Source organism: Cricetulus griseus, unplaced genomic scaffold, assembly GCF_003668045.3.
Source record: "Cricetulus griseus strain 17A/GY unplaced genomic scaffold, alternate assembly CriGri-PICRH-1.0 unplaced_scaffold_14, whole genome shotgun sequence".
Taxonomy (NCBI): Eukaryota; Metazoa; Chordata; class Mammalia; order Rodentia; family Cricetidae; genus Cricetulus; species Cricetulus griseus.
The window spans coordinates 32,669-42,509 of record NW_023276853.1 but is presented as its reverse complement, the minus strand read 5'-3'; the positions used below and the strand labels follow the sequence as shown (position 1 = coordinate 42,509).

General features: G+C 39.1%; 1 pseudogene; it reads left to right on the top strand.

The window, feature by feature from the left end:
• Positions 1–7,282: 7,282 nt before the first annotated feature.
• LOC113838803 lies at positions 7,283–8,223 on the top strand (annotated as a pseudogene).
• Positions 8,224–9,841: the final 1,618 nt, after the last annotated feature.

Genomic DNA, 9,841 nt, shown 5'->3' with positions numbered 1-9,841 from the left:
AACTTATTATATTTTATCAGTTATGTTTTGTTGATATCTCTTTGAGGCCTGTTCTTTTCTAGTAGAAGACAGAGAGTTGATACAAGCATATGGAGAAATGAGAGGTATAGAAGGAGTGGAGTTATAATTGTGATATATTGTATGAGAAAAATCTATTTTCAATTAAAAAGTACTTTAAATAGTGAGATACAAAAGATCTGTGAAAGCCTCAACTTTCACGCCCTTAAAGCTAGTTACTAACTTCTGAAATCTCCCAAGATATTAGATTTTGAAGAAAACCTGTCAGGTCTCTCTGAATCCAACAGGGCCACCTGAACCCTATCATAGGATGTGTGACTTCCCTTGTGACTCCTTGGGTGACATACTCTGAGGGCTCACAGAAAAGTTTCTTCCCAACTCCTCATAATTGCTTCTGTGGGTTTACTGTCTTAATCTGGAGTTTTTCATTCACAAGTAAAAGGATCAAGGCTGTCAGAAACCTACGCTTAATCAACAATGCAGATGCTGTTATGGATATAAGCTGAAAGTCACAAGTCCTGTGGGGAAGACCAGGGAATTATAAGCCTGTAATTGAGGGACCAGAGTCTCTCCTCCACAAGACAGACTCAATAGCTTGCTACAGCACTCTTCCACTGTGCTGACACAGAGCACACTGTAAGTACATTTTCTTCTTATAGCAAGTCACAGGTGACCAGAAAATCTCCAGACAGATGGGAGTAAGGGAAAGTCAGTATTGCTAAGTATTGAAGTAAGATCCTGAAAAGGGTTTCACATGAAATGGGAGCTATTTCCACCTGGCAAAGGACAGACTGTCTCTTGCCTTTCTTCCTCTGTGAAACTTGGTGCCTCCCAAAAGCTCGAAGCATTACATTCCTATGTTGTGGTGCAGAAACACAACTCATTTTTATATATAAAGTAAACATGCATTCAAATGAAAACTACTAGAAAGAGAGGCAGAAAAAATAGATGCATGATAGATAGGTACATGATAGAGATACAGATAGATGATGGATGTGTAGATAGATGATAGACAGACAGACAGACAGACAGACAGACAGACAGACTGATAGGTGAGAGAGAGAGAGAGAGAGAGAGAGAGAGACAGTGACTGAAAGAGACAGAGAGAGAGAGACAAAGAGAGAGAGAAGTGTATAGTGTATGTGTTTGGTATATGTGTATGTGCATGTGCATGTGCATGAATTCTGGCCAGAAGAGTGGTTGGATGCCCTTGTGTGACCCTCTCTGCCTTATTTCTTTAAACAAGGTCTCTGTCTGAATCTTGAGACTCCTTGGTTTTTTTTCCTAAACTGGTTCCCAGCAATCCCAGCAACAACATGCAGGCCGTTTGATCTGAACACAGGTGTTGACGCTTTGCTAAAGGCTGCTAATTCGTCTTTCAAGATTTATTACTTTATATGTATTTCTCTATCTGTCTCTCTGTGTCTCTATGTGTATGTGTATGTGTGTCTGTGTGTGTGTGTGTGTGTGTGTGTGTGTGTGAGAGAGAGAGAGAGAGAGAGAGAGAGAGAGAGAGAGAGAGCTTATGAGTATGTACACATGTGTATGTGTGAGCAGCAGTGTCCAGATTTTCCATAGAGCTTAAGTTCCTGGTAATTGTGAGCCAACCAGTGTGGGAACTACAAGAAAATCTAAATCCTCTGTCAGATCAGCAAGTTGTCTTAATTACTGACCCACGTCTCTAGCCACAGAAGTTGCTATTCCTAAAATCACAGGCAGGTATGTATGTCAATAATGACTTATTAAAGGGATATCATTGCCATAAAGAAATAAAATACTTTAAGCCAGAAGCTTTTGTGTGAATCGATGTACATTGTGAATATGAGCACAATGGCTCAAACAGTGAGTGGCTGTTTCTTCTCTTTGCAGACTCAATCAGAATTCCAGTGGAAAATAACATAGTAACAGAGACATATTCCAGTTACATTAGCAAAAGTTGACAGAAAGACAGAAAGACAGACAGACAGACAGACAGACAGACAGACAGATTGATACACTTCTGCATCAGTTAAAGGGACGCAGAGAAGCAGAGTTACTAATATGCTCAGCACCTCATGGGGAAAACTGTGAAGAGGGGTCTTGACTGAAAACTATGGGGAAAGCTAACAGTTGACTGGTGTGTTTTTCACCATTCCTGGTGTAGTCCAAAACTCAGGAGACATTTATATGAGCCCAGGGTTCAGGAAAACGGTATAGGAGTCCTGTCACTTCCAGAACCCCCAAAAGAGTACCATGAGCTGGACAGGGCCAGGCTCAAACAAGGGAGCAGGGCAGCAGGGCATTTGGTTAACTACAGCTTCTGAGTGTTTCCCTCATCTGTGAATCCACTGTGATTGCACAAACAGCTTCTCCAACTCCAATGATGTCCAGGCTGAAAGACAATTATGGTTTTCAAAACAAATTCATGTAAAATTCTCCTTGGAAGTATGTCAGCTAGACAACTAGTGTTGAGTTTCTGGGATGGAATGTTTACCATATTTCGCCCGTGTTGTTGTAGAAATTTTCTGGTGAACCTGGTGTCTACTGATGAACTGTTTGGTTTCTAGATTTTTCACTTTCCCTTTCAATGTTGATTTCCCATTTTTAATTAATTGAGTATTATTAAAGACTGGTAAAATGACTTGAATCCAAATATAGTCTGACTCATTGGAGCTGCATTGTTTGAATACAGTGTCTATTACCTTACCTGGCTTCCAACTATTATTCAACAGCCTGGCAGATTTACCCTGAGAACTAGAATAGTTTCTATTATTCTCTTGTCGTGGTATGATTTCATGCTGGTGTGCTATGTTAAGTCACTCTTGGTCTACACAATGTATTTGATTGCATTCTTGCCTCCTCATAACAGTTCTTTACATTCCAATGTCTGAAGAAACAACATGAGTATAAGCAGGTCATTGTCATAACTCTGCATGCTGGAGACTCTGCATTCAGACAGACATTTGGCATCTGATGACACTGTCTGTAAAATGGTTAATGTTGTCTGGCTAGGTTACTCCAATTTCTTTATGAATGTCAAACACTGGGTATGCTGGAAAACATCAGAAACATGTGGGAGGCCAAATTTTTTGCACCATTATTATACTAACGGAATGCAAAAATAAAGAACAATATTTTTAAAAGCAATGTATTTAAGCATTTTTGAGATATTCAAATATTTCTTCACTCTCAAAAATGGTAAACCACAACTTGTTGGCTCATGGTATTGTATCTTGATGGATCAGGTTGCTCGAGATAAGACAGACATTTGGACTTTTGATTACTTTTTCCAGTATAAACTCCAGCTAGGTTTGCATAGCTATGTGTTCATTGTCATGTGTGAGACACGCCAATAGGAACTGTTGATCGATGCTTGTGTCCCTCACTTTTTTCCTCAGACTTTTTTCTTAATTTGAATTAGAAACAGGATTGTTTTACATGACAATCCCAGTTCGCTCTCCCTCCTGTCCTCCCCTACCACCCCCCCAACTAAAACCCTACCTATCACATATCCTTTCTGCTCCCCAGAGAGGGTGAGGCCTTCCATAGGGTTTCACCAGAGTCTATCATATCCTTTGGGATAGGGCCTAGGCCCACCCCTGTGTGTCTTGGCTCAGGGAGTATTCCTCTATGTGGAATGGGCTCCCACAGCCCACACCTATGCTAGGGATAAGTACTGAACTGCTACAGCAGGTCCCGTAGATTTCTGAGGTTTCCTCACTGAAACCCATGTTCCTGGGGTCTGGTTCAGTCCCATGCTAGTATCAGTCTGGGGAGCAAGAGCTCCCCGATAATCAGGTCAGCTGTTTCTGTGGGTTTTGCCAGCCTGGTCTGGACCCCTTTGCTCTTCACTCGTCCTTCTCTGCAACTGGATTCCAGTTCAGTTCAGCGATTAGTTGTGGGTGTCAGCTTCTACTTTCATCAGCTGCTGGATGAGGGCAATCGGGTAGCATATAAGTCAGTCATCAATCTCATTCTCAGGGTGTCCCTCACTTCTGATAAGGATTCAGGAGCTGAATCCTTGGCATTCTCCATCTTTATTGTCATTGCCCTACTACAGAGGTTCAGCCTCTCTCATAGAAAATCTCCTTCCAAGAGCTACTAATACTGAGATAGATTCAGACCACACCTTCAACAACATACTAAGCTGTAGCCTGATCTTTCTGGTTTCAAACCAAGAGGAAGGAAACCAGTCGGTTGTCATGATCTCTCAATCATTCAATACTAACTTCCATCTTTTCCACATGATCATCATCACTGTAGCGCTCCACGGTGACGTAACCAGTATGGACTTGCCGGGTTTTAAAGACTGTAATTAGTTTTTCATGGTTCACCTCTCCCTCTCTGTGGGCCCCTGTTGTAATGGTCTACCTTCAGCAACTGCTTTTCTGCTTTGACTTTACATGTGTCTTCTTTTGTCCCACCCACATGTCTTCAACACCTTTTTTCCCTCTCCTGAGCTCATATTTCTAGTCTCAAGCCTTATATGTCACTCAAACGAATATACATACATAAACACACTAATATATACATTAAATATATAACATTTATATATTGTTATGTTATACCATTACGTAATTATATTTTATATATTATATTGACATAATATATAGTATACAAAGTTAACACAATATATTGTACAATTATATGTAATATTCAATCATAACATAATTAAAATGTATATCTTAAAATATATATTTACATATAACAAACAGTGTATTGTATTATATACTTAACATATTAACATATGTATTTATTAAAATGTAAGATCTGTAAATGAGAGAGATCATGCAGTATTTGTCTTCTTGAATCTGGGTAACACTGAATAATATAAATTCCAGGTCCAACAATTTCTTTACTAATGTCATATCATTTCTATTTATAGGTGAAGAAAATCTATTGTATGCATGTACTACATTTTCTTTTGTAGATTTATATATTTTATGTTGTGTGTTTTAACATTTTGCCTGAATGTATGTCTGTGTGCCGTGTACATGCTTTATGCCCTCAGAGGTCAGAAGAGGGCATAAGATCATGAAGAAGTAGATTTTCAGACAGCTATAAAGCTCCATGTGGTTGCCGGGAAGCAAACCTGAGTCCTCTGCAATAGCATCAACCAATGTGATGAGGACCAGTCTTCAGTAGTGCTGGGATTGATGGGGACCCATGGAGTCAGTTTACTAAGACAATTTTTATCTGTGGGCATCAGGGAAAAGATGAACAATACTCTCTTGATGTTTTCTTTTTCTGTATTCTGTCTTTATTTTTTCTCAACAGCTTACATGCCCTAACAAAACCATTCAGGCAATATAAATACTACAATGTGGTTACATTCTATTTTTCAAGTGAATGATTATACTGAATATAGGTAAAAACAATAAAAATAGCATGCTTTTCATATTCCTTACATGATTAAACATTTTACATATTGCAGGCAAAAACAAGTTGTCTAATGATCCCACATGCATTCATTTCCAAGCAACTTGTTAGAGATTAACAGAGTGTAAACAAGCAAGGTATTTTATTCAGCCAGTTCTTCTATTGGCAGGCTGCATTTTGCAGTTACAAAGAAAGGATCAATTATTTTATTATGTATCTCATAAGAACTCATAGAAGAACCACAAATTTTAACTTCTTTATATGTAAAGGAAGCAGACAGCTCTATTTTAAATCCTTGACAGGCCTGAACACTCATCAACTTTTTCTATATTAGAAAATGGGACAGAAATGGGCACAAGGAATTTATCAAAAACTTTGGTTAACAACCCATCCTAGCAAGAAAATTATGTCAGCTAATAATATTGGGCTGCTTTGTTTTTGATCCTTAACCTTAATGGATCTATAACTCAGCTCTGTGCCTTTATACAACATTAGATTGTCCTCCTGGATTTTTTACATCTAACCTCTTATCAAAACACCTTCAGCTAACCTGAAGTCATTTTAAGGATTTGTTTCAACCATGATGCACTCTAAATACTGTGAACACATCTCAGGTCATTAAGAGTAATAGAACTTAAGCTAGCTGTGCTTCTGGGACTCAATTGTTTTTCTTAATCATTGACTGAAGCCGAAGTCAATATGGCTCCTCAATAGCAAATGATGTGCTCTAGCTGTATGACAGTTTCTTGTTTTATTTTTCGTCCTTGGCAGCTTTTGCCTTATCAGAGGCAGGGGTAACATTTTATTCGACCTTGACCTATGTTAACTATTCCACTTTAATAGCCTCTATCATAAATCCTTACTATAGTTATTAAAACCCTCAAATATTAAAATACTATTTAAACTAACACGACTAATGCATAAAATCATTGCCTCAGTTAAACAGTAGAGTTTAGCAGGACATCATCTTCATAATAAACTACCTGGGAAAATGCCCAACAAAATGGAATATTACCAAGAGATGATGATACTGCATTAAGAGCAATGGGAACAGGGCGTTGGTGGCGCACGCCTTTAATGCCAGCACTCAGGAGGCAGAGGGAGGTGGATCTCTGTGAGTTCGAGGCCAGCTTGGTCTCCAGAGTGAGTGCCAGGACAGGCTCCAAAGCTACACAGAGAAACCCTGTCTCAAAAAAAAAAAAAACAAACAAACAAAAAAAAGATTAATGGGAATTTCCCCAAGCTCATTCACACCAGATAAAAGAAAAATTGGCAATGGCAAACATGCAAGCACACAGAAGTAGCAAGAAACATTTTGGGGCCCAGGATCTTGGGACCTTGTCTATCCAAGATTCACCCATCAGGGTTCTGTTCCTGATGTCTTATCCCCTGAAGTCAATTGGTATCTGCTGCTCCTTTGACATGTCCACTGGCAAGGAGCAAACACTCTTAACTGATAAGCCACTGATCCAAGACTAATGTACCACGTTTTCAATAGTCATTGATCTATTGAGTAGTGTCTAGGCTGGTACAATCTCATTGATATTGTGAGAGATGCACAAGCATCTCTTCAGAGAATAATCTTCAATAATGAGACATGCAAAGACAGTAATAAAGAATATATATATATATATATATATATATATATATATATATATATCATACATTTTTATTTATGGTTAGAAGTTTGAAAACCTGAGGCTACTTAAGGGTCATTTTCATTACATTCTGGTATCTATCCATCAATAGTGTGACTGATATCAAGATAAATGTTCATGAATGCCAAATAATCATTCTAGAGATTTTCAATGGGGAAAAAATTATTAAGAAATGATGGTGAGGTAGTGACACAATTTGAGCTCCTTAAAATTAATACACACTTAAATGTTTCCTTCTGAATGTATTGATGATGTCAATTTTGTCTGTTTCAGGTAAAAAGATCATGGCTATTGAGAACTTGCCAATGGGGATTTTGTTCTTCTCTAAACAACTGTTGGGATTCTTGGCAATTGGTCAATTCTTCTGCCCTATGTCATGCCTGTACTCACTGGAAAAAATCTGATGCCCAAAGACCAGATTTTAAGGCACTTGTCTTTTGCCAATTCTTTGGTTATTATCTCAAGAGTAATTCCTCACATACTGGCACAGCTGGGCTTGCACAATCTCCTGGATGACCTTTTATGTAAACTGACTCTCTACAGTAACCGAGTGTCCAGGGGCATTTCCCTGCACTGCACCTGCCTCTTGAGTTGATTCCAGGCAATCACAATCAGCCCCAGCAACTCGAGGTGCATGAAGCTTAAACACACAATCTCCAAGTACATGGTTCAGTCCTGTTCACTCAGCTGGCTTGTGCATCTGCTTCTAAACAGCAAAACAGCTATAGATGTGGTTGGATCTGGTACTAACCAAAACTTCACCATGAAAATCAAGTTGGGGTACTGCTCAGCAATTATTTTGAGCAAAACTGCAACTGTACTAAATCTGATATTGATTTGCTTCACTGACGGTCTGTGTTTGGGTCTCATGGTCTGGACCAGTGTCTTCATGGTAGGCATCCTCTACAGGCACAGGAGTCAGCTACAGTACATCCACAGTGCCCTGTATTCCCTTAGAGTCTCCCCTGAACACAGAGCCACAAAAACCATCTTGATCCTTGTGTGCACTTTTGTCCTCTCCTACTCAATGTCCTTTATATTAGTTCTCTACACCACATTATTTAACAACCCAAAGCTGTGGATAATCAGCATATTTACTTTCCTAGACACGTGCTTCCCCACATTTTGCCCATTTATCCTCATCAGTAGTAACAAATCTCTTAAGAATCATTTTTCCTTCTGTAGGTGAAGGTAATTTAATATGGTGACTTGCATGTAATGATAGATTGAAATATTCTTTCATACATTATTGATTATTGACTACCCATGACCGGGTAGTTATTAAGAAAGTCAGTGATTTTAAATTAAGCATCAAAAGTTATTACAATTATTCTAATGCTTTCTAAATGTCTCCATGTGATTAAGATATCTTTGTTTTCACTCCGAAGGCTGTGGAAATAGGGATCATCACATACTGAAGAGTATTTTGTGCTTGCAGATGTCCAATAGGCTGTTGAGTTGTGTGTTTCTCTTCAGGCACAGCCTGGAGTCTGCTTCCACTACTGCTACTGAATGAGAAAATAGAATGGCAAAGAAAAATCCAAGATCTTTGGCATATTGAGAAAAACATGTTTGTGTGAGCAACTTCACGGTATTTATTCATGTTTTGGCTTCACTGATGTTCTATATCTGATCTCTTGGTCTGGACTTGTGGCTTCACTTTCAGGTTTCTCTGGGAGGAGGAGTCAGTGATGTCTATTTGCTGTGCCTGCTCATTGTGTTCTCAGACTTCCACTGGAAGCCAGAGATATCCCTAGGCTTCCAATCCTACTGTGTACCATCGTCACTTCCTCTTCAGTTGCTTTGACCCTGGCATTCTGTATGACTTTCCCCCCTAGAGATTATGTTTTATTAGCTCAATTAGAAACAAGCCTGCTTCAAATGTGAATCCCTTCTCCCTCTCCTTCCCCTCCCCCAACCCCTCAACAGCCCCCCCACCTCCTCCTCCCTCTGCTCCCAGGGAGTGTAAGGCCCTCCATTGGGGTTCCCCCAAAGTCTGTTACTGTATGACAATTTGTGACAGTCTCAGAGTTAGAGATTAACCTCTACATTTCTATAAGCATGTCTCTATATGTTGTCCCATTGTACTAATCACTGCTGCCAACTTTGTCTCCACACTGTCTTCTGTCTGCCTGGGGAAAGATCTTTTTTTTTAATATTTCCATGTGTCACAAGTTGTTGGTTTCTGTTCATAAAGATATCCATATATTCATTTATCATTTGTGCAAGTCTAAGCCTCATCTTCAACCACACTATATTAGGTAACATGATTCTTAATGGTGATAGTTCACTTCAGGGATTCTACAATCACCTAGGAAACACACATCTGTACACTTCTTTGAGGGAGTTTCTAAGTTGCGTGAATGGAGTTAGATCTAATTCTGCAAAGCCGTCAACAATTCCTGGATGGAATAAAATGGGGGAAAACAAGTTGGGACCTGGCATCCATCTCTCTTTTCATGTGACTCTTAATACTACATGACCCAGGGCCTCAACCTCCCGATTCCATGATTCCTTGACATGATGGACTATAGTCATACGCTACAAGCTGAAATAAACTTTTCCAAACGTTAGTGGTTTTCTGTGATTTTTTTGTCAAAATAACGAGAAAATTAACTAAGAACATTAATGCAATAGCATCCTAAATTAACTAATAAAACTCATAGAGGCCATCATAGAGGCCACAACACATTTAAGTGGAGTAAAATTCTGAAGACACAGTTTTTTCTCTTCACCTTGCTGTACATGAATAATTACAATGCTTGATGATAGAGGGTGGAAAATACTGAGATTTATGGGAGGCTATA